General features: G+C 44.4%; 1 protein-coding gene across 2 annotated transcripts in view; it reads left to right on the top strand.

Annotated features, from left to right (window-relative positions):
• Window positions 1-24,873, top strand: part of PLD1 (phospholipase D1) — a 370,963-nt gene that overhangs the window by 69,406 nt on the left and 276,684 nt on the right. The window contains exon 2 of one of the 2 annotated variants that reach the window (XM_069213036.1): window positions 6,520-6,616. The gene's annotated coding sequence lies outside the window, so the exon portion shown is untranslated. Of the gene's footprint in view, window positions 1-6,519; window positions 6,617-18,076; window positions 18,218-24,873 lie in introns of those variants that run through there. The other variant, XM_069213037.1, reaches the window with a different exon arrangement.

The raw sequence follows: 24,873 nt of genomic DNA, 5'->3' as shown, positions 1-24,873 counted from the left end.
TGACAGTATGCTGTAGGCTTTGTGAAAAACAAGTAATACAAAATCCTAATGGTCAGACTCGTATAAAGCTGTCTATAACCTTTTGAAGATTCAAAAGAAATTTGATGTTTCAGAAGTGAAGCACTTTTTATGATTGTCATTGTCATTTTCCCAAATGAAGAGTGAATGTAGGGGTAGATCACTTGCAGATACTAGTATGCTGGATATCATTGCATAATGGGCCCGTTGATCATCCTTGTTGTGAAGGGCTGGTGGCTGAGCAAGTAGGATATTTGGGGTGGCAGCATGGCTTGGCCATATACAATGCCCTGCAGCCGAAGGTCATGCACAGTGAGTGTTGGGCACATGCAAAGGGTTGGTTGCAGGGTCTGGATGTAAATCAAACCCAGCACTCAACTTGTGTTGTACTTTGGATGCAAGGTTTGGTGTGACCCCAGGCCTTGGACACAACCCTAACTGTGTGTGTCCAAAGCCTGTGATTAGTGCTTGCTTTGGAGGGGTAGGTGCACACCCTGGCCACGGACAAGCCCAGTGTCAACTCAAAACCTGTCCTACATATGGCGGGAAATTGTGTATGGTGGAGGTTTGATGCTTGCAGAGGGCTAGCTACAGGGCCTTATCAGACCTAGGCACTAAGTCCAAGTCCTCATGAGGATTAAATGGAGGGTGAGATGCCATGAGAAATGTTATCAATGTAATTTAACATGTCATGGGTGATGTAATATAAAGCTGTGAATGAGTCACTTTAATCTTTGTTTTGTTCAGTGATTTTCAGTTTTTTTTTATCATCTTCAATCCTATTCATACATTAGCATATGCTCAACCCCTTGGGCAACCTGAGGTCAGTGTCCCTACTGGCATGCCCTTTGTCTGCGTGCAGCTTGAGATTGGATGCAGGCCTAGGAAGTGGCCAGGCCTTGTGCTCAACCTCACTTCCTGTGAGGGGCAAGCCACCTGCTGTGCATGGCCTTGGTGGGTGGGCTTCAAGGCCTGGCTTATGGTCAAGCCCTTTCTCCATCCCTCCCATGGTGTTACAACCCCTTTGCTGAACATAGCCAGCCCCCTCGAATAACCTTCAGCCAACAACCCTGCTGCACACAGCATTCTGTCATGTGTAGTGGGGATTAGCTGCATGGCCCTTTCTCCAGCCAGGTCCACCACCCAAACACCTTGTGGCTGCCTAATCCAAATGGCACCTAACCCCTGTTGAGTACAGCCTTCAGCGGTGTGCAGTGATGGGTTAGCCCTATACCCAACCCACTGTAGGCAATGAACCCCGCTGCACATGGTCATTGGAAGGTCTGCACATTGGCAGTTGGCTACAGGGTCTGATCTGTGATGCGGCCATCTTCATTCTTTTTTTTTTCGTTTTACACATGTTTTGGTAACTCTGGGTAGCGTGGTACCAGCACACCCAGAAAATATTTGTACAAATTGTTTTTTATTAAGGATGTTCCCCCATATGGCTGTAGGGGTCTATGTATGCCTACTCTGTCCTCCTAATGGGCATTTTCAATTGTTTTTTAGGACTATGGGCAGTTGCGGCTCGTGCTTACTGAAAGTGTGCGAGAGGGCAGGTGATTAAAAAAAATTTAATATAAAAAATAAAAAAAAGTACCCTTCGCTACCGCGCCACTCCTCTGTCTTCTCCGTCTTGCTGGCGCTGCAGGCACAGACTCCCAGCCTGCCCTTCACCAATCCTGATGCTGCATAGAGCAGCATCAGGATTGGGTGGGAGCCCAAGGCTGGCTGGGCGCTTCCAGGCAGACTGGGAGCCTGTGCCGGCTCTCTCCAGAGAGAGTCCTATGTGCATGTGTGTTTGGGCGGCCCGAGACGGCCGTCCAAACACACAGGCGCTCTGAGGGTGAGTGCTGAGCGCTCCCCCCAGTGCACGTCACCCCCATAGCCCTGCCCCCTTTTCCCAAAAAACTATCATAAACACAGTTTATTATCGTTCTTTGGGAAAAGGTTTGCAGCTACTGCTGCGGGGGAGGGGCGCCCCTCCTCCGCCCCTATGACTCTGGGAACACGTTCTAGAACCTTGAAATGACATCTGCAACAATTTGTTCAGAGCTTCCGATAGCCAATCGGATAATTCAGCTCTGCAAAATGGTCACTGTGAGAAAAAGCTCCCTCAGCCGGTCAGTAGGTCGTACTTACTTTTTCACTTCTCTGGGTCTCTGCAGGAGTCACTGGAGACCAACCATCCCAATGTTTCTAAATGTTTTTGGTCGGTAACTCGTTCATGTCCAAGCACTTATTTAACACTGGCTTCTCAAAAGCGGCTGAACGAATTAATGCTTAATCACAAAAAGATTGCTTTCTGACTAAAGTTCAAACATTTTTGCCAAATTTGGTGTAATTCAGTTCAGCCATTTTTCTTTATTGAAGAGCAGAGTTCCTTTTGGGATTATAAGAGAACACCAAATTTTTGGGGCCTCGGTTGACGGATCAGCACAAAACGTCCATGGAGGAGAGAAGGAGGATAAACCTTTAAAAAAAAAAAAAAAAGATTCGAACAGGTTCTTTAAACGTCACCAAAGTTATTAAAGAAACAAAAAATTTGCTTATTGCGGAATCTCTGACTTTAATTCCTGTCTGTTCTGCTTTTCTTAAAGGGGTAAGGAAATCTAAGTAGGGGTTCCCCTCCCCTCCCAAACAGGGAGACCCATTACAGTACAAGGAGTCTTAGTGTCCTAGATAAATTACAAGTAGAGTTCCCTTTCTCTACACATGACATTATGTTGCGACGTAGTTGAATTCAGTTGCTGCAAATGTAATGTTAACTATTTTGATAAGATACTATAAATTGATTTTGAGCATAGTACAGCATCGTATTCAAACCTGCATCCCAGCCAGTCTTCCCAAAGAAAATAGCAGTCACAGTATATGGATTATTATGAAATATCTGTGAAATGTGACTAACCCGATTATTGTGTTATTCACAACAACAGTGTTAGTTTTGTTCCCAGGTTGAACATGGTTTTCACTGTACTCTGATCCCTCTGTTCGTTGTTCATTAATGCATGTGACTAACATCCATTTTTCAAAGTTGCCACAGGGTGGCGATGTTGGCTCTACCATCTCCTTTACGGTTGAAATGTGTGGTTGATATGGCCCATAGACTACAGCAAAAGAAAAACCTGCTTCATACACTTCACACTTCTATTTACCTCGTATCACATGAAAGGGAGTTTTGAAGACCGGTGCAGGATGAAACACGTCCCCATTGTTTAACAAAAGAACATCTTTAAATTAGACACTAAAAACACAAACATTGAAACTTGTCCTGGGGCAATAAATAAGGATGATCTGTTTCTTGGGACCCTACTGTTGACATTTGTTCTCTGTGTACTCCTACAGATGAGGGCTGTGTGCCCAGTTCAGCAAGGCGTTTAAAGCTGTTGTCTGAAGCTTGCAAAACAGTTTTACTTGGAACTGTCTGAAATTGTTGTGAGTGACTGAACCAAACTGAGAAGTGGTGGTCTGTGCACTTACAAATGAGCAAAGCATTGCCTTGTTCATCCTACATATTATATGTCAGATGCACTGTTACCAACGAGTTCTTAATTTGTATGCCAAGGACAACATGCTTCGTTTCATCAATTTCAGCAGCAACACGACCCCATTCATTGTAAACGTATTGTGCAGTTGTATGAGAGATGCCTTTGTTATTTTTTGTGTAGGAGAAGATGTTGCACAAACTATGTCAGTGCATGCCTGTTCGCACACATTCTTGCTGCAGCATTGAGTTTATGCAGATGATTCAATCAATCAATCAATCAAAATATTTATAGAGCGCGCTACTCACCCGTGAGGGTCTCAAGGCGCTGGTGGAGGGGATACTGTTCGAGCAGCCACGTCTTGAGGTTTTTTCTAAAGAGCAGCGGGTGCTGGGTATTGCGGAGGTTGGTGGGGAGGGAGTTCCAGGCCTTTGGGGTGAGGTAGGAGAATGATCTGCCTCCGGTGGTGGCGCGTTGGGTGCGGGGGACTGTGGCGAGTGAGAGGTCGGCGGAGCGGAGGTGGCAAGTGGGAGTGTGGAAGTTCACTCTTTCGTTGAGGTAGGTTGGTCCGGTGTTGTGGATGGATTTGTGTGCGTGGATGAGGATTTTGAAGGTGATCCTCTTGTCGATAGGAAGCCAGTGAAGGGGTCTGAGGTGTGACGAGATGTGTTCATGGCGTGGGAGGTCAAGGATGAGGCGAGCAGCTGCGTTCTGGATTCTCTGGAGTTTGAGTTTGAGTGTGGTGCCGGCATAGAGGGCGTTCCCGTAGTCCAGCCTGCTGCTGATGAGTGCGTGGGTGACGGTCTTTCTGGTCTCTATGGGAATCCATTTGAAGGTTTTTTCGCAGCATGTGGAGTGTGTTGAAACAGGAGGAGGTGATGGCGTTAACTTGCTGGGTCATGGAGAGGGAGGGGTCCAGGATGATGCCGAGGTTGCATGCGTGGTTTGCGGTGGTTGGTGGGGGGCCTAGGGCGGTGGGCCACCAGGAGTCATCCCATATGGTTTTGTTGGGCCGAAAATGATGATTTTGGTTTTGTTGGAGTTCAGCTTAAGATGGTTTGCTGTCATCCATGTGGCAGTGTCAATGAGTGCAGCGTGGAGGTTGGTTTTGGCGCTGGTAGGGTTACGGGTGAGGGAGATGATGAGCTGGGTGTCATCTGCGTAGGATATGATGGTGATTCTGTGTGGTCGGAAGATGTTGGCGAGCAGGGTCATGTAAATGTTGAATAGGGTATGGCTGAGCGAGGACCCTTGAAGGACTCCACAGATGATTTTGGTGGCTGTGGAGTGGAAGGGAGGGAGGCGGACTTTCCGGGTTCTTCTGGTGAGGAAGGAGGTGAGCCAGTCTAGGGCTTTGTGTCGAATCCCTGCGTTGTGGAGGCGTGTGTGGAGTTTTTGATGGCAAACAGTGTCAAAGGCAGCGGAGAGGTCCAGAAGGATGAGTGTGACGGTCTCACCCTTGTCGACTCTTGTTCTGATGTCGTCAGTACATGCGATGAGGGCGGTCTCAGTGCTGTGGTTCTTGCGAAACCCTGAGTGGGAGGGGTCGAGTGTGCTGTTTTCCTCAAGGAAGTGGGACAGGCGGGTGTTCACTAGTTTCTCAGCGACCTTGGCGGGGAAGGGGAGGAGTGAAATAGGGCGGTAGTTGGTGAGGTCATCAGGGTCAGCTTTGGGCTTTTTCAGGAGTGCAGTGACTTCTGCGTGCTTCCAGGGGTCTAGGAAGGTGGCGTTGTCGAAAGAGCTGTTGATTATGTTGCGAAGCTTGGGGGCGATGGTTGGGCTGGCTTTGTTGTAAATGCGATGGGGGCAGGGGTCCGAGGAGGAGCCTGAGTGGATGGAATTCATTGTTTTTTCAGTTTCTTCGTCGTTGGTAGGGGCCCAGGTGAGTAGCAGGTTGGGGGGGTGTGGAGGGTCTTTGTTGGTCGAGTCGGAGGTGTACATGGCCGATGCGTGTGGTTTGAAACTGTTCTGTATGTCTAAGATTTTGCGGTGGAAATGGTTGGAGAGGGAGTTGCAGAGGAGTTGTGTGTGCGTGGGGTCTATAGGCCAGATGTAGGTAGCCTTTTGCGACTCGCAAATGGCGAAAAACACTGTTTGCGAGGCGCAAAAGGCCTTCCGCGATGCAGAATCACATTTTGCGAGTCGGTACCGACTCGCAAAATGTGATTCCGACTCGCAAATAGAAAGGGGTGTTCCCTTCCTATTTGTGACCGCATCACGATGTAGAGTTGCTTTGTGACTGCAAAAGCAGTCGCAAACCAACTCGCAGTTACCATCCACTTGAAGTGGATGGTAACTCATTCGCAAAAGGGAAGGGGTCCCCATGGGACTCCTTCCCCTTTGTGAATGCTCACAAAAATATTTTTTCAGAGCAGGCAGTGGTCCTATGGACCACTGCCTACTCTGAAAAAAACCGAAACAAAAAGGTTTCGGTATTTTTTCTATTTGCAGCTCGTTTTCCTTTAAGGAAAACGGGCTGCAAAGAGAAAAAAAAACTGCTTTATTTAAAAGCAGTCACGCACATGGTGGTCTGCTGTCTCCAGCAGGCCACCATCCCCGTGAGTGCCTAGACTCGCTATGGGGGCACAAACTGCGACCCACCTCATAAATATTTATGAAGTGGGTCTTTGCAACCCCATAGCAAGTCGCAGAAAATGTCTGAGACACCTTTCTGCATTTCCTTTTGCAAGTTGCAAATTGCGATTCGCAAAAGGAAACCTACCTACATCTGGCCCTATGTTGCTGGCTTTGGGTTTGGAGAGCTCTTTGATGATGGTAAAGAGTTCCTTGCTGTTGTAAGAGTTACGGTCTATGCGTTCCTTGTAGTATGCTCTTTTGGTGGTGCGTATGAGTTGGTGGTGTTTGCGATTGGAGGTTTTGCGGGTGGAGATTCGCATCCATCTGTGTTTATCTCTGTTTAGTACCCGTAAGTGAAATGCTTTATTGGGGTCTGTGAAAGAAAACAGGTTAAATCATTGCTTGAAAGACTTATCACCCTTTTGTTTTTGTTTTGCAGAAATCCATTATATCAAAAGCTCTGGTATGACCACCGCAAGCAATCCCTGCATCTAAAAACTCACGTTTGAAAACCTACATTTTTTTCATTCACTAAGGTGGGTTGATTGCTTAGGTTATACAAATCTTGCTGCAATCCGACTGTTGTTAACATACATACCTGGTCTCTTATGTCTGCTAGGAAGTTATGCCAAACAGTTCGATATGGGCGAGGGGTACGTGCTGAATTAATGACTTGAGACTGTTTTGAAATAAAAGTTACTACTAGGTGCCTGTTGAACTGTATATGAATGAATATATTCTAGTCAATTAAATTAGGCTCTGTATGATTAATTCATTATAAAGTTTGTGGGGCATCCCATGACGTATGAGAATTGTCAATGATGTGGTTCTCAGCAGATCGTTGATCCCATTGTCACTTGCTGTACTCTTTATTACTTATCATCAGTGGTCCTTTATTCCGTATAATAGTCAAAAACGCCATTGATGTGTGTAGCCACTCTCTTGGTTCGCCTCATTCTTACTCCAGCCCTCTCACTTCTGGGTGGTGCAGTTTCTAAGTCCAGCGTGAATGTTGATGTAACAAACTTTCATCGGTAATATTCATTCTCTACTGTAAACTTATTCCCTGTACAAGATCGCATCACTGGCTATTTCCTTACCAGACCTTTCTTCCCACATTCCATCCGTCTACTGAAGACATAGCACCCCTTAAAACACATCAAAGAAAAATGCTAAACATGTGTTTACGAATGACTAATACAGCGTGATGCTAAATTGCATTATAGATTAACGGTAGTGTCAACAGCACAAGACATCATTGGGAAGATAGATTTGCAGCAGTCCAACACTTCGCTTTTGATGACTGCTCCTAGCCACGTCACCATTGGTTGTACAAACTCAACGATTGCACGCTTGCTGAAGTCCCCCTCCAGCATTTACGACAGTCCATCAAAAAAGTCACTTTCTGCTCAGTTTCTCCTTGCATTGCACCCACTTGTCGGAACATAACACACAGTCAGTCAGCGATTCCGGAAACATCAACGATTTCCTTCCTCGGTGAGAAACTAGACAAAGCGCTCATGTTGGCACTTGTTAGCTTTACCTGCCCGTAGACTTCCGCTTAGCGACCCACATTCTTACCAGAGCTCCTTCCGGCGCGGTGCTTTTAATGCTGGGGCTGCGCATGCTCACTGAGTGCGGTTACACAGAGCAGGTGCAGCCAGGAACCAATGGGGGACGTTTCTTCTAACACTACTTGTGAAAGTACCCTACTGATCAGCAAAATTAAATTGTAGAAGGGCGGTATATTTAAGCAGAATTACTGTCATTTAAAGTGCTGCAGAATAATTTCTATTGGAAGAAAAAAAGTATTTCTGATGTGTTTATAGCAGAAAATCTGATTCTGAATTGCTCCGTAATTTACTACAATTTTATTTATTTTGTACAGAAGTACTCTTCATTTGACCTATTGCATTATCAACTTGATTTTATTTGTCACGTCGGTCCATAATGTTGTTTTGCAACAAATAGTTTGACTCAGCATTGACATACACGAATCACGTTTGTGTCCAAATTACATTGAATGATGATTCTTACTTTCCTATCAGATGCATTAAATCATCACTATAATGCTACCTTTTCTCCCCTCAGTCTCTTGCATGAAGCTAACTGATTAGCAGTTGGTGTGTCCTACTATGTCACGCTGACACTTGCAACATTGTGACCAGTAGCAGCTCGCGGGCTGCGGAAGGGGCGAGGCGGGGAGGCGCAGGTGGGGGGAGGGAATAAAGATTTAATAAAACATTTTTTAAAATCACTTACCTCCTCCTCCGCTTCTCTGTCCCGCGACACTCCTTGCGCCAGGCACAGGCTCCCAGCCTGCCCTGCGCCAATCCTGACGCTGCTCAGAGCTCAGAGCTCAGAGCAGCGTCAGGATTGGCTGGGAGCACCCAGCCGGAGCGATCCCAGGCAGACTGGGAGCCTGTGCAGGCTCTCTCCAGCCCAGCAACGTGTTGCTGGGCTGGAGAGAGCCCACAGCGCATGTGCGTTTGGCTGGCACGAGACGACCGACCAAACACACATGCGCTGTGAAGGGGGAGTACTGAGCACTTCCTGTCAGTGCACGTCACCCCCATGGCCCGCCCCTTTCAAAGAAAACATTAATATACATAGTTTATTATGGTTTTTTAAAAAGGTTTTGCAGCTACCCCTGCTGGCAGGGGGGAGGGGCGACGCGCCTCCGCCCAAACGGAGGAGCCACCACTGATTGTGACCATGGTTAAGAGTACTTGCTTCTGCATAGCTCAAGCAGATTCAGTTACACACAGTCTGTGGCAGCGGAAGACCTCCCCAACCAAGTACTGCCCATAGAGTGAGAAGACTGCTTGTCTGCCTTTCTATTGCACCAGTGCAACATGTAGTGCGCCTTACATTGCATCCAGGATTCAGCTGCACAGACTGAGGTTTTGACATCCGCTTCTTTCTGTGTGCAGGCCATCATCATGGGTGTATCATTCATTAAATACGGGCTGCCTGTTGCATCGTTGCATCACACTTCCTCCAATCAAAATTAAGCTAATGGTGATTCCTCAGCTACTCTAACTAGTTGTATGTCTCGTTCCTTTTCTGTCCATACTCCACACTCCCAAGAAGTTCCATGAGACTCTTGTACAACCACCTTTATCCTTTTGTGAATTTAAAAGTGACACTGTCCAGATACGTTTAAATTTCCTGACCTGTTGTGATAGCAGTAATATGTGGATAGTGACCTTCTCACTTCACTCAGGAAGTACCCTCTAATGCCTTTAGGTGGAAGCAGACAGTCCTTTCCCAGGTTTGTCTGTTAATGTGTAAGTACTTAAATAACACCACATCTCATACACACCTTATAAATGAGTTGACTTAGAAATGATCACGATTCCTTTGATCTGGCTTTGCACTCCATATTTACTCCCCCTTGTAGCGAATGAGGGTCTTGATCTGACAAGTCAAAGTTCATGTTTTTGAGATGCTCTATATCCGTCAATTGCGGAAAAGTGACCTTTTGGCCAAAATCAATTTTCCTAGTCTACCTTGAAGAAAGTGTGAGAAGAAAATTTCCCCACAAAAGACCAACTTCAGTTTCCTCAACCCACTTTGTATACCTATGGCCCAACTATGAATTGCACAAGATTGGTCTTGTGGTAGCTCCGTAAGAGTAAACACCAGTACCTTGGGGAAATACTTCACCATTGACATGCATTTAAAAGTTTTTTTCCATTGAAATGTGTGGACCTGAAGTAAAGGACAGAATTCTGCAGGATAATTCCCTTTTTGTGGGAATTATATTTACCATGTGCTGTTGGTAGGTGGTAGATATGGATGATTGGGTGGTGCGGGCTGGGGGAGGGTTGTGAGGAGGGTGAGAAAGAGAGAGAGAGTCAAGGAGAGGTTAGTGCTTGCCAGGTGGAAGCATTATGTCTGGGAAGGCAGTCAGATGGGCCAAGCAATTGGTCCAGGCTACATGGTAACTGATTCTCAAAATGATTTTATGGGACAGATTTTCCACCCGGTAAAATTGGGTATATTGTTCCTGCACGCCACGCTGAAGTTACGCTCTGCTCTATTTCTAATCAGGGTCCTAGATGGAGTGACCATGTACTAGCTTATAATGTGTCCTCCTAGTCTCTTTTATTCTAACATATCTACTTATTGCACACTTACTCAATATTCATGTTATGTAGCGTTTGTAAGCATGTGCCTACCACTAGTGTGGCACTATACTGCTCAAATGGGTCTGGAGTGAATGCAGTCAGGCCTGTATGTTTAGTTGGGAGAGTGCATGATTATAGTACGGCTTATGTGGGAGGAGTGATGTGTAATGCATGAGACCCTGACATGTGGTTGGTTATATTGGAACAAAACATGTCAAAAGGCATGATTGTCACTAAGCATCTGACTTTATATGGTTGTAGAATGTCTACTTTTTCTACCAGGACTTTATGTGGTTCCTCTGTGTGGGCAGTGGTATCCATGATCTAAGTGTCGCCTGTCATGGGGGCCAGCAGATTGCTCAGTCAGTCCTTCCTAGATACTGTTAGTGAAAGGACCTTCCATCATTCAAGCTAATGCAGCAGTTACCGCCAGTGCTGGAGGAGACGTGCAAGATTCTGCCAGTAGATGAACTCAAGAAATTATGAGCTGACCAGCACTGTGGTTCTGTTATTTAGGTGTGGGAGGGGATTTGGCACCCTGATGCTGGGCCGTGTTGGCATACTGGCACATCCATAGTCATTGATGATAAAACAGCTCAGTATAATGTGCAGGACTTCCCATGATGCAGCAGTTTTTTTGACAGAAGTTCATTGTTTACAAAACTTCTCCTGCCAAGTATGCATAAGACTTGGTAAGATTGTGTCAACACGTTTACATTTCTTGAGTGCAAATTTTATTCTTCTTTTAGAAAACAACACTCTGTGAAATGTGGCTAAATTTATATAAGTAGCACCATTCTTATTTGGTTTTTTTAAGATAATGTAAGGTGTTGTTAAGAGTCCACCCTCCAAAAGTGGCTTTGTAATATTAGGACTATCTGTGCTTCTATTTTAGAAATTACAGTAAACTAAGGGACCATACAGATCCCACAGATTCATGGCAGGCATGAGTTACCCTGGGAGCTTGTGGCATCCCAGTCGTGCCCGGTGCTGCTCTAGTAATACTGTTGTGGGAACACCTTTGTACCCGTTACAATACAAGTGGCACAGAATCTGTCAAGCACTATATTAATGTGGGTCTCTGTTATAAACATGTTTCAGGTCCAACAAAATACCAGGCAAAACTATTAGCCACAGTAGCTGTTTACTGTATACAAAAGTGGCTACTAAATACTTCTCACTTGTTGATCTCGAGCAATGGTAAACATATACTGTGTGCGTAAAGCAATAATATTTCCAAAGCAAGTCGGTCTGGTTTTAATATGTATTCATGGGCAGCACAAGCTCTGTTTGCCAGTGTTAGCACACTGAAGCAAACCTAATAATCCTCTTCATGAAAATGAAATAAGAACTAGTTAGAATAACGAAATAAAATCATCTTAGTCACTCAGTCATATGAGACTCTCCAAAACATCAATGTACCCAATTAAAATAGATAAACGATTTTTAAATATATTCTACTCGGCCCTGAGAGAAAGCAAACAACAATGTTACTATGTATATGTTAGTGTCATTGTATGTTAATAATTTCTTGTTTAGACAAGATAGGTTTAGGGGCTGGATCTGCAGATCGGGGTATATAAAGCACTTCCAAATGATAGTGGTGCGGTGGGGATCAGAGGGAGCTGTGTCTGACAATGTCAAGGGCTATATTATTCACCAGCACATATGTTGACTCTGAAGTGTGGACCACTGACACATTGGCAAGGTAAGCTTATAGAGTGAAAGTAATGGGCTTCTTTTAATTAACATCTGAATATTTTTGGAGTCAGTATTGTGAGGTGTTGTGAGTGCTCATGGATAGTTAAACCTCAGTGTTACTTTAGAAGAAAACAGGATAAACTTTGACAGATGGACTCACACTGAAGATTGCCTAAGCAAATCCAACCCATTCCTTTGTAACTCTCCAAGGTAAGGCTTCAGGTTCCAGTGTGGCAGCTTGCTCAGTGCAAGAAGTTTAAGAAAAGATGTGGAAGCAGAGACCAGTAAAGCTTTAGCCCAGTGGGTGCATATCTCACGTGGCACCCCTAATTTCGGCTGTACGTCACATCCTCCAGGAATGGTGGTGGTGGGAGTGGGTCAATGAGTGCCAGGGTAACATACTTTTAACAGCTCCTGTTACTGTGGCTAGGGCAGGAGCTGCTCCTGGTTCCTGAGAAGTCTAGTGATGGGCAAGCATTTGGTCAAGAGGGCAGAGACTTGGAACCATTTGTGGTTGGAATACTGACCAGCACTTTCTTTCTAAAAGGAGTCTGTGAGTTGCCACCCGAGAGTTGCCTGTGGCAGAATGTACTGCCCCCACCACCCCCCCACACGCATGAGGGGGTCTACAGGCTCAGGAATAGAACTGTCTGAAAGGAGGGCGGGCAGCACCGGAATCATGCAAAATTGCAAATATATGATGTTGCATGCTTTATGATGAGGCTTGTGTCTCCAAACTGAGCTAGCAATGTGAGCTTTCCAGTCCTGGGATGGACCTGGTGGTGGCGGCAGGCCTGATTGGAAAAAAAAAGTGTATGCAAAAGGGATCAATATAAAAAAAATTACCTCCTTGGGTGCCCTAACAGTGAAGTGTCCTAAGGGACTCAGTGGGGAAAATTCTTATACACAATGTGCTGATGTTAAGGGACAACTGCATACCGTGGACACAAGGAGTAAGGTACAGTAAAGAGATGCATGAAAGCCATTTTGAAGAACCAGCAGCTTTCCCACCTGAACTAATGAAGTCTGCATAATAAATAAAATGCTTACTTCAAGCATCATCTAAATAAGCAAGTAAAGAACATTTAATGACTGTCCTGTCACATTTTTTAGAATTTGGCTTTTTTTGAGCATTTTCTAGACAAAAAGAAAACATTTTTATTCCAAATATCACCTACCAAGTCTAATAGTGCATTTGCATACTTATTTCTATCATTCTTCAAGTAAGCATTTATCAAGCACTACGTGTTACCTCAGAACTGTGAGACCCTTACGGGTGGGTAGTGCACTCTACAAATACATTGATTGATTGATTGATTGATTTATTGGAAGTCTTTATTTCATGATGCCTTCCATATTGAAAGCAATAGTCACTGCCATCTACTCCTTTTAAGAACAATGCTCCATTAAGTTTTGTTGTGGAATCTTTTTCTGTGGGCAGATGTAGAAAGTGCCCCTTTTTTACATGGTCACCCTCACTTTTTGCCTGGTATGTGATGCAATTTTGACTGAAAGTGCACTGCATTCTTGCCAACCAGGTCCCCATTGCCAGATCTCTTTCCCTAAAACTATACAATTGATCTACAATTGGCAAAATAAATGTACCCCCACGTGGCCCCTAGTAAATGGTACCCCAGTATCAAAGAAGGTCCCCAAGGGCTGCAGGATGCCCCATCTAGCACATGCAGACTGCCATTGCAGGCTGTGTGTCTTGGTGCAGCTGAAAGTGAAAACATGACATGGTACACAGCCGTGCACCATGTCCCTTAAACATGGTGTGCAATATATGTAAGTCATTCGTACAGCAGGCTTTACTGCCCTAAGGCAGGGCATGTTACATTGCATGTGAGGACATATCTTCATGAGCGGATATGCCCCTGCTATGTCTTTGTCGATTCTTAGATGTAGTGAGTGAACAGGGAAGCCATTTAAGTACATGTGCTGGACACTGGTCACTATGGGTTCCCAAGATACATGATGGCTTCACTGAAAATAGGGATGCTTGGTATCAAACATCTCATATTAATAAACCCTCACTGATGCCAGTGATGGTTTTAGTAATACATGCACCCAGAGGGCTTAAAATGTCTACTGCCCACGTTTGTGTTCTTGGCATTTTACTTATCATAAAGAGTACATTTGTAAGAAATTCTGCACACTGGCTTCTGTCTTATTTCATGGTTTTTTTTTTTTTAAATCAGGTCATCACCTTTGAGATCTTGTATTTCTTACTGTGAATTCACCTGGAAATACTTTGAGTAACTGATGCCATATGGTGTATCCAGTCAGAGTTTTAAATCCAATGCTGAGTTTGTGTTGCAATGCTGTGAGCTACTGTCACTGCACAGATGTAGCATTGGAGTGCTGCTGCAGTTCTGGCATGGACTGTAATGCTGTGAGCTACTGTCACAGCACACGGGTATCATTTGAGTGCTGCTGCAGTTCTGAGGTGGACTGTGATGCTGTCAGGTGGTGTCAGTGCACAAGAGTAGTGTTGCTGTGCTGCTGCAGTTCTGTCACAGACTGTAATGTTGCGGGCTGGCATCACGGCACAGGTGTAAATTCTGCAGTACTGCTGCATTTCTGGCATAGACGGTAATGATGTGGGCTGTGTCACAGCCCAGGGAAATGCCACAGTGCTGTGGTGGACTGTAACGATGTGGGGTGGTGTCACAGAATTTTACCACTTCAGATTTGCTGCAGTTCTGGAGTGAACTGTAATGCTGAGGGCTGGTGCCACTGCACAGGGTAGCACTGCAGTGCTGCTGCAGTTCTGGCATGCAGTGTCATGAGGAGGACTGGCATCACGGCACAGGATAACACTGCAGTACTGCTGCAGTTTTGGCGTGGACTGTAATGCTGTGGACCGGTGTCATGGCCCTGAGGTAGAGCTACCTATGCTGCTGCAATTGTGGCATTGACTGCAATGCTGTGGGCTATCACAGCACATCTAAATGCTGCAGTGCTGGCATGGACTGTAATGCCATGGGGTGGTGTCATAGCACAGGTGTTAGCACAACTGTGCTGCTGCAGTTCTGGTGTGGACTATAAAGCTGTGGTCACAGCCCAGGGGGAGTGCTGCAGTGCTGTTGCAGCTCTGTTGTGGACTGTAATGCTCTGGGCTGGAACCACAGCACAGGGGAAACGCTGCAGTGCTGGCATGGACTGTAACACTATGGGGTGGTGTCAATGGCACAGGGGTACCCACGCAGTGCTGCTGCAGTTCTGGCATGGAGTGTAATGCTGTGCAACCGTCACAGACTCTCTGCGACTCACTGGTCGAATACTTCCACATTTAAGATCACGCCAATCTACACAAGTTTTCCTCACCAACCCACCAGCCTCGAACACCTACCTACCTTAGAAGGAGGATCCCACAGCCGCTGATCATGGGCTGGACACCATGATCCACCCAGGAAACTGTGGATCTCATGTGATCAACCCACTCCGGCTCACCCAATGATCCCCATGCCCACCACATCTTCAACATGGGCCAGAAGGAAATCAGCCACGTCCTCACTCCCATCATCAACACATCCATCAGAACAGCCACTATTTCCAAAATCTGAAAACAAGCTGAAGTCAAGCCACTCCCAAAAAAACTTACACACACCCTGGTGAACTAAAAAATTATCAACCCCCCCTTCTGCTCCCTTTCCCAGCTAAAATGCTAGATAAAGCCTTCAACAAACAACTCTCTGAACAGCTGCAAAAATACAACTTACTGGACAGCTCCAATCGCGGCTTCTGCGCCCACTACAGCACCAAGACCACCTTAATTGCCACAACCGATGACATCAGATCCCTCCTAGACCGAGGAGAGAAGGTAGCGCTGAACCTACCCGATCTCCTCATTCGCAGTCAATACCATCTCCTACTACACCCTCATTTCCAGACTCCATCACATCAGGATAAGAAGCAATGCCCTCAGATGGATCCACGCCTTTCTCACAGGACGCACCTAGAAAGTCTGCCTCCCTCCTTTTTACTTCAGAATGCAAGGACATCATATGCGTAGTCCCCCAGGGCTTGTCCCTGAGTCCCACCCTGTTCAACTCCTACGTGACACCACTGGCAGAAATTGTATGCTTCCTACCGACTCAACATCATCTCATACACTGACGACATGCAGCTCGTCCTCTCCCTCGCCGAAGGATACACCTCACCCAGAGACCTCACCTCCCCCAGGGAAAACTTCAGCAAAGTCATGTGCCATGTAGCCGACTGGATGCGAGGCAACTGCCTCAAACTTAACACAGATAACACAAAATTGATCATCCTTGGGAACAGCTCCTCCCCCAGGACAACTCAGTGGCCTTCCGCTCTCAGACAACCCTCAAACCCAACAGAACACACCTGAAATCACAGCTTCGTCATGGACAACAAGCTCACTTTCAGACAACAAGTAAACACCATGGCATCATCCTGCTTCCACCAACTCCACATGCTTCGTAACTTTTTCAAATGAATCCCCACCAAAACCAGAAAAGCAGTAACCCAGGCCACAGTCACCAGCAGACTAGACTAGGGAAAGCCCTATACCTGGGACTCCCACACATAACTCCTCCACAAACTCCAGACCATCCAGAACGCAGCAGCAAGACTTGTCCTGGATCTACCCAGAAGAACCCACATTACCCCCATTTCAGGTACCTACACTGGCTGCCCGTACACAAGAGATGCAAGTTCAAGGTTCTCACCATTACCTTCAAGGTCCTCCACAACATCTGACCCAACCTCATTAACCACATACTCTCCTTCTAACAGCCCGTCAGAGAGCTCAGATCAACTAACCTTGCCCAAACCTTGAGAATCTGTCACACCTGAAGGGGAGGCCGTGCCTTCTCCTACATCGCCAAAAAGAACTGAAACAACCTACCAACCCTCTTATGAACCCCAACCTCACCGAATTCAGGAGAAAACACAAGACATGGCTTTTTGAGGAATAACCTAACCAGCTCGCAGCCACGACTCCCAGCGCCTAGATACCCCCTGGGTGATAAGTCATGCTCTATAAATCTGTCTTGGATTCGAGTGGATGCCGAGAGCTGGTGTCAGAGCTCAGGGGTAGCGCTGCGGTTCTGTTGCAGTTCTGGCGTGGACTGTAATGCTGAGGGCTGGTGTCACGACACAGGGCAGCGCTGCAGTTCTGGCGTGGACTGAAATGCTGTGGGCTGATGTCAGGCACAGTGGTAGCTCTGCAGTGCTTCTGCAGGTCTGGCGTGGACTGTAATGCCGAGAGTGATGTCACAATACAGGGGTTTCGAAAGACAGTAGTTGTCAAAGGTGTTCTAGTATTGAGGAAGTGATGTCAGTGCATGGGTTATGTAGTCTCGGTCCTGAGGGAAGGTGCGTAGGGACACTGCTTAAAAAGGGAGTCACTGTGCAGGCGCTACAGTAGTGAGGGCTAGTGAGGTCTATAGTCCTAACAAAGCAGCTGTATGTGGGCAATTTGTGCACCATCACTGTTCAGCTCTACACTGGAGCTTGAAGTTCCACAAGCAAACCACGTCACTGAGCAGCTGAGGCTCGCTGGTAGAGACATTAGAAAATAAATGACCCACTTCAACAAAAGGATCACAACCCCACAAGCGCATACATATTTCACGCAACTACAACACAAAGCACATACAACGAAAATACGTGCGTGTAAAAAACAGCTACTTGGACATTGGCCGTTGTATATAGGCACCTCTGTGCGTTTTTTATTTTTAGTGCTGATAGAGCATGAAAGGTTTTACGGGTCAAAGTGCCAAATTAACACAGAGTTCACCCTTTGTGAAGTGTTTTCCTTGTGAAAATTCATCTAAACTCACGTTTGCATCAGTAAATTAAAAAATAAATTCGAATGCAGCCGCCCACTGAACATGCATGTAATTAAGTACATTTTCGGGCATAAGTGCTTTGTGTGGAGGCAGGTACTTTTGTGTAAACATCCTGGCTGGCTTATAAACTGAGTTTCGAAGCACAAATTTCACGTGCAAGTTGCAACATGAATGCAGAAATGGTTAACTCAGTGTGTCTGCCACTCCTGCTTCCCTCTGTGAGTAATATTTAGCATAGAGGGAGTGGCTTGCGTTCTCCTAACGCAGCTGATAGGCTGAAGGAGGCTGTGGGTGTGGCCTTTCTTGAAGGCAGTGCGAGAGCCCTACTCTGACTATTAGTAGGTCACGGCGGAGTGTCATTATAGTTCCTGTTTATTTTAGGTTTATTTTTCCTTTCTGGATTTTGTTTTGCATTTTCTTAACCACCGACCTGTGTCAAACACGCAAAATGGAGTCGCTACACTTATGGGGGCCCCAGGTTAGTGAACGTTTCCGTGATCCTTAAATATTGATAAATCCTTCCTGCATTTTCTCTTTGACTAACTTTGTCTGCCCAGCGCAGCTTTGCTGGTTTCGCAGCCTTTCAAAAGTCGAAGTTGTGGCGATTTGATTAATATTTTATTTTACAGTTGTTTCTAAAACTATGCTGCCCTACACTTTAGAAGGCTTTTGTTTATGTGTGCCTTTTGAATAACTTATAGCTCACCCTTCTCCATTCTGCTAAATATTTAGAACACCAAGTGGCGTTAAATTGCTACTAAACTGTTTGATCGGTTCAGGTCTGTGCAAGTGTAACATGGAATCTGTACGTTGATACTCTAGGCTTTAATGATATGGTCCCAAATAGATATTGAGTTTTCGATGTCTTTTTAGTAGCCTAGTTATGCCTAGTGACTTGTTTTAATACTCGTCACTGCAGGTAATCTCAGAAACAGAAATCTAGACTGGCTGGATTTGGTCCCTTATTGATGTGTTACTTTTAAATTGCCTGTTACCTCGTCTTTCCTTTTGGAAGATACCAGGACAATATGAATTATGCTGGAGAAGTGCTAACTTAAAAACTCACTCCCCTCCAAAAAACACCTGCCTGAAGAAGTAAGTTACAGTGAGACCTTCCCTCAGCATTTTAAAGTGAAATGATGTCACCACACTTGGCAGCACAGGTAGAATTAAATATATGAGCTAAGAAACCACACCAGACATGCTCCCACAAGGTTTATAGTGCTGTGTTCGCGAGGGTGAACGTATGCTTATTTTAGGTGAGTAACAAGGAAAAGTTGGACAGTGCACGCGAAACTCAATTCTTCAAGTCGGGTTCGATATGGGTAACCCAGGTTACTAAATGTTGTGTAGTGTGCTGATATTAAGATGTGTCTCTTTGCCATGGAGCTGAGCATGTGGTTACTGTTTGTCGCTTATTTAGAGCCAGCATATCAGTTTGCCCCCTGCGTTCTATATAATTCTTTCAACACTTAAATCAATTTCGATATATGTGGTACCGCAGGTCTGTGAATTTAAAGTTAGAGGGCTAAGGTTCTGATCTCAATGACGAGTCGCAATGATTAGTTTCTCTTCTAATTGAGAATCTTTCAGGATATCTGAGAAGTACACTAGTGTTCCTTTGAAAATCCTTTCCCCTTTTTACATGTCCAACAAAGTCTAACCCTTTGCCAGATGACATTGCGAAAAGAGGTCCGCTTTGTGAACTTCCAACCACAGCGATAGTCGTTACCTAGATCAAAGGTGGAAGATCTTGTTGTATAAGGGAACAATTAAAGTTTCCTCTGTGCAACATGCTCTAAACAGAAGGAAAGGCTGTCTTCTGTGGCACTTAATCTTGTTTATCGTTTTACTTATTGTTTTGGATGCTTCATAATGTTTTGAACTAGTTTGTGGGTCCTTTTGATTTCCCTACTTAAATGCATTTACTGTAAAGAAATGTATGGTGCCGTATGGGGCTGCACTGGCCATCTCAGAGTGGTCCTCTAGATTATCTCTTGTCGAACACGTATGGGCAGTTGGACTAAAATCTTGTTCCAAGATGAGGTGTGTTGGTGTAGTCATTAGATGCACATTTATAGACTAAAGTAACTTCCTAAATAAAGCCTGTTAATTAAAAGAGCGAGGTACTTTTTGGCAACTGTGGAAGTGAGAAGATGTAGAAATAACTGCAAGTCAAAAAGAAGGCATGAAAGGTGGAAGTTGTTGGTCTCAAGCAGTACAAGACAATGAAATGATTGAGAAAGAATGAGAAAGTAGAACATGTGAACCTGAATTTTATAAAGGAGATATTAGTTTATCTTCCTCTCAACCTCTCGCACTCACGCTGTTTATATAAATTAAAAGACCCACCTTGAATAGGCTCCTCCACCACATAAATTGTCAAATTCTCACAGTATAAATGCAAACTATTCATAGATATTGTAGGGTTAGACCTTGGAATTCAAATAGGAGAACTAGTAGTTGTAAAGAAATACATTTGTTTCTTTGGATTCCAGCTGTCCTTTAACTTTGATCAAAGGTGAGAAATTGCCCAAGCTGTATCATGCCCACACCTAACACTAGCCTACTTCAGGTGAATGCCACAGAACCGACAGGAAATGTGTCAAAGATTTTTTTGCAACCGGTCTTGTCAATTTGGCACCAATGAAGTGTTCAACTCCAGGAGATGAATGTACGGTTACTGTGAGAAGCCGGGATAAACTTACTCATGTGCGTATGGAAAAACCAGTTATGCCACTCAGCGAGTCGTGAAAAACAGGTCTGGGACTAACACATTGGCATAGGTTTCAGTACCTGTAGAAGGAATTGTGTTCCTGCCATGAATGAGTACCACATTGTGCCAGCTCAGGCCATAAGGAAGCAAATGGATTAGTAGGAGTTTGAATACTGTAGTCTCTCATGTAAATCATGTCTTTGTATGTTTTGGCACTTTTTCACCTAATAAACACTGATTGCTGTATTTGTGTGGAACTTACAATGCTAGAAATAGCAGTTGAGTTTTTCCCTTAAATTCTTTGGGCTGCCAGAAGTTTAGAAGTGTCTTTTGACCTTGGACCACACCATTGGTATCATGGGCGTTAACACTTCACATGATCTTTGAAAGAGTTGAGAGAATGTGCACATTTATTTAAAGCAAACAAAACAAAAAGGCTAGTTTTCTTAATCTATTTAGAGAAGGATATTTAGGGCCTATGTACCAACACATTTTCCAATAGACACAGAATGGGTGAAACCCTTTGCTAAATCTGGCCCTTAATGTACTATAGGCATTTAGGGCCAGATGTACTAACATTTGGAATACCAATTTCCTAATTGCGTTTGAAGAGAATCTCAATTAGGAAATCGGTATTCCTAGTATATTAAACTCCTTTGAGTTTCATTAGGGATTCCTAGTGGGTCGCCAATAGATCTACCTCATGAATATTAATGAGGTAGGAAGCAGTTTGCGCCCCATTGAGAGTCGCAGCCATCAGACAGATGGTTATCTGTTGGGGTCAACAGACCACCATGCCTGTGATTGCTTTTTAATAAAGCAATCGTTCCTTTAAATGCTGTCAATTTTCCCTAAAGGAAAACGGGATGCGTTTAAAAAAGAAAAATGGAACGTTTTCTTTTGATTTTTTAAAAGCAGGCAGTGGTAAGTGGGACCACTGCTCTTAAAAAATGTTTTTACAAACGTTCACAAAGGGGAAGGCGTCCCTTGGGGAACCCTTCCCATTTGTCAATGGGTTGCCACCTAATTGAAGTAGGTACAAAAATTAGAATGTTTTGCCACCTGCATTTCGGTCGCAAAACATTTTTACCTACCACTGTGATTCGGAATTAGGAAGGGACAACCTAAACAAGCCCCTTCCTAATACTGAATCGGTATGTATGTGCAATTCCAAATTGCGATTCGATAACATGTTACTGAATCACAATTTAGAAAGAAAACATCCCAAAATGCATTTTTCCGGATGCAAACTGCCTGATTTTGTGAATCTGGAGTTTGCAACTGGAAAAATGCTTCGTACATCTGTCTCTTGGAGTCTATTATGTTTGACTATGTCACTATGTTTATATGTATTTATGTCACAGAGACAATGTATAAACTAGGAAACTTAAGATTGCACCAAGTAAATAATTTTCAGTGGTTAATTCTTATACGCCTAGCACATACATATCTGCACACTTTCACCTAGCGTAGTCCATACATTACATTGGCGCTAGAAATGGATGATGTGCCAGTTCTCTAAAATCATAGGGCATTGTAAGTGACTTCACTTGCCTTTTTGACCACTGCCCTATCATGGCAGCCATGGGTATGACAGCTCATGAGTTTTAGCACAAGAGACCGACCTCCTACTGTACTCAGAACAATGTTCATTGATATCTGTGTTACAACGTTGTAATGAACGAAGTCAACTGCCAATAGCAAAATATTATTTAAGAGAGTAGTAGTCTGGCTGTTGGTCACACAGGGTGCAAAGTAGCACATGTTGCAAAAGAGCAACTCGTGTAGAAATTTGCAGGACTTTTCTGCAAACGTTCAATAGAACTGTACAATATTGTTCGTGCTGCATAAATAAATAAAAAAACTCAGAACTTAAAAAAAATTCCAGAAAAAACATTATGCAAACAGTAACTAAACAACGGAAAATCGCACAATATGAATGAAGCAACGGAATAAGGTACAGATGCAGCAGTGGGCTCCCGCGTGGCCTCTTCATGGCCTCTACCCATTCGCTGATCAGTAGCGGTGTACTGCTTCTAACTCGTAAGCGACGTTGAGAAGTGTAATTCCGTCCCACACAAAGCACCAAATTCTTTCAATGCTGTTCAAAGTCAGTAACAGACAGTGAACATCAGAAAACCGACAGTCCCTCCATGCAAAACCTGACAGATGTAGTGAAGGAAATCAAGATTGTGGTTCAGTGAAATCCAGTTTATCTGTGTTCAGCCAAGAGTGATGGGGACCATAAGATATGCTTATTCCACTGTTGATGGATTAGGGTCTGCAGTTCTTTTGAAATATGGATATCTTCTGACTTGGGCGTCGTAGTGATTTAGACAAAGACCCCGCAGTCTAAACATAAAGGCACATGTGCTGATGCAGGGCAGAGGACCAGCTAACCCACAGAGATAATCGGTGTATACGCCAACAGGCTTAGGGGCATACGCTAGGATGATGAAGGCTCCCTCTGAGTTATCTTTGTTCAGTTTCTACGCTAACTAGGGCTGGATGTTTGCATGTTAGGACAAGGATAGTCATTCTTCTGCGATCCGGGTGATGGCCCTGTGTTCACCCCGCATCTGGCAGAGGCAGGGGGGTTAAAGGAAATAGCGCACTGGAGGTCCAGCCAAGGTAAACAAAAGCAACAGAAAAACACCTTGATGTAAGAGAGGCAGTGTGCTCATCCAGCAGAGTAACAATTCAGCTCACTTGCATTTGATGGAAAATGTCTATAGGTAGAGAGCACCTTTTTTAGACTCATTAGGATGACCGGGTCTTCCACAGAGCTAAGGTCAGCAGGAGAGCATTCCATCCGATCCTCATTAGGGTATCAATCATACTCTGAGACCTGAGTAAGCAAGCGACACACATCTCAATTTTCAGAAAGTGGTGCAGCAGGGTTCCACACAGGTTTGTGTCTGTGAAGGTCTCCAATAAGCTTACCTCGATGCCCACACTTTAGTCAAAATCCATGCCACTAGGGCAGAAGCCCACTGCCAGTCAGTATCAATGCATCTTAAAACGTTGAAATCTCAACCAGCTACATTGAGGGAGTTGTTACCTACTCAGAGATGTTTTTGTGAAGAGCAGGCCTTACCCTTCCTCCAAAAGCCACTATGGGGCTGGTGCATTTTGACACAAGACATACTTCTGCCAGGGATTGCTCTGGTGGTAAACCTTGTGTATTACAGTCAAAGAGGACCTGGAGCAAGACAAAGGTGGTGGGACAGGAACAAGTGTCAGATGAGACTGTTGTTGTGGTTTCTTTGTGGACACTGCCATTCTGCATCCTGCATTCATGGTTTAAAACAAGTAAATGTTCTCAATCATGTAAAGCTAACCCTAATGACAGGTGCACAGGTATTTCATCCACACTAGTTTCAGTATTCAGAACCATTATTGCAAAACCAATATATTTTATGTTGGGATCGTCCGCTGATTAAAGGAAGTATAACCATGAAATAACCCTTCCTGTCTTGGGTCATTACACATAATTTACACGGAGAAGCCTGTTGGATACTCCATTTACGTACAAATTCTGCAACCCAAAATATTTACTGTACTGAGGCTAGTTAGGTTTTGGGTAAAACAGTCAGGCCACGCTATCCCATTAAGAGTATTTGGTGTAAAGATCAATTTACGGTCTCCACGGTTAGACTGCATCATGTGTGTTCTAAAGGAGAACTAGCTTGGTAGCTTGACAGTGTCTTGGATGAGGAAACTTTCAAACAGTAGCAAAAAGGAGAATCTTGCACAGAGGAAGCCATGTTGGATACACTGATGGATACAATTGTATATTTATCCAGGAGCTAGTGATTTGGTTGTCAAGTATATTCAAGACCGGTAATACAGTAGTTCGTAAAATCAGGTGAAGCTTGCTTGCGTTTTGAGATGAGTCCCATATGCAGTTTGCTTTGCTGACACCATTAAATTTAACATGTGTCAAAGGATTATATCAACTTGAAGAAGAGGTTTCTTGGTGGGTTTAGGAAAAAATTTTTCACAACAAAATATAGAACTTAAATATACATTCTCACTGCCAAATTGAACTGTCAGAAACATGTATGTAGTAGGTGCTAATTTCAGAGTTTTGTGCAAACACACACTTTTTTGTTACCTCAGAAGGCAGTGTGTGAAATGTTTGGCCATTGTCAATGACTCATTTGTGGATTATAACAAAGTGTATTTTTATTTGGTTGTATGTCTTATCACTGTTATTTTGCAGATGGCTGAACACCCAGTATATCTTAAATATCTTTGTGGCTGTTAATTTGAAGAGATTGTACCTTAGTGTCTTCTGTCTTGTACAAAAGGTAACAAGGAATGTAGTTTAGGCTTCCTTCCCCAGAAATTCCTTTTGCTATGTTTTATTAACTTGAATGGTGCACTAATCACCTCAGTGGGTATCCAGGTGCTTG

This window comes from Pleurodeles waltl, chromosome 11, assembly GCF_031143425.1.
Source record: "Pleurodeles waltl isolate 20211129_DDA chromosome 11, aPleWal1.hap1.20221129, whole genome shotgun sequence".
NCBI classification, from domain to species: Eukaryota; Metazoa; Chordata; class Amphibia; order Caudata; family Salamandridae; genus Pleurodeles; species Pleurodeles waltl.
The sequence above is the reverse complement of the archived record's forward strand: the minus strand, read 5'-3'. Positions and strand labels throughout refer to the sequence as shown.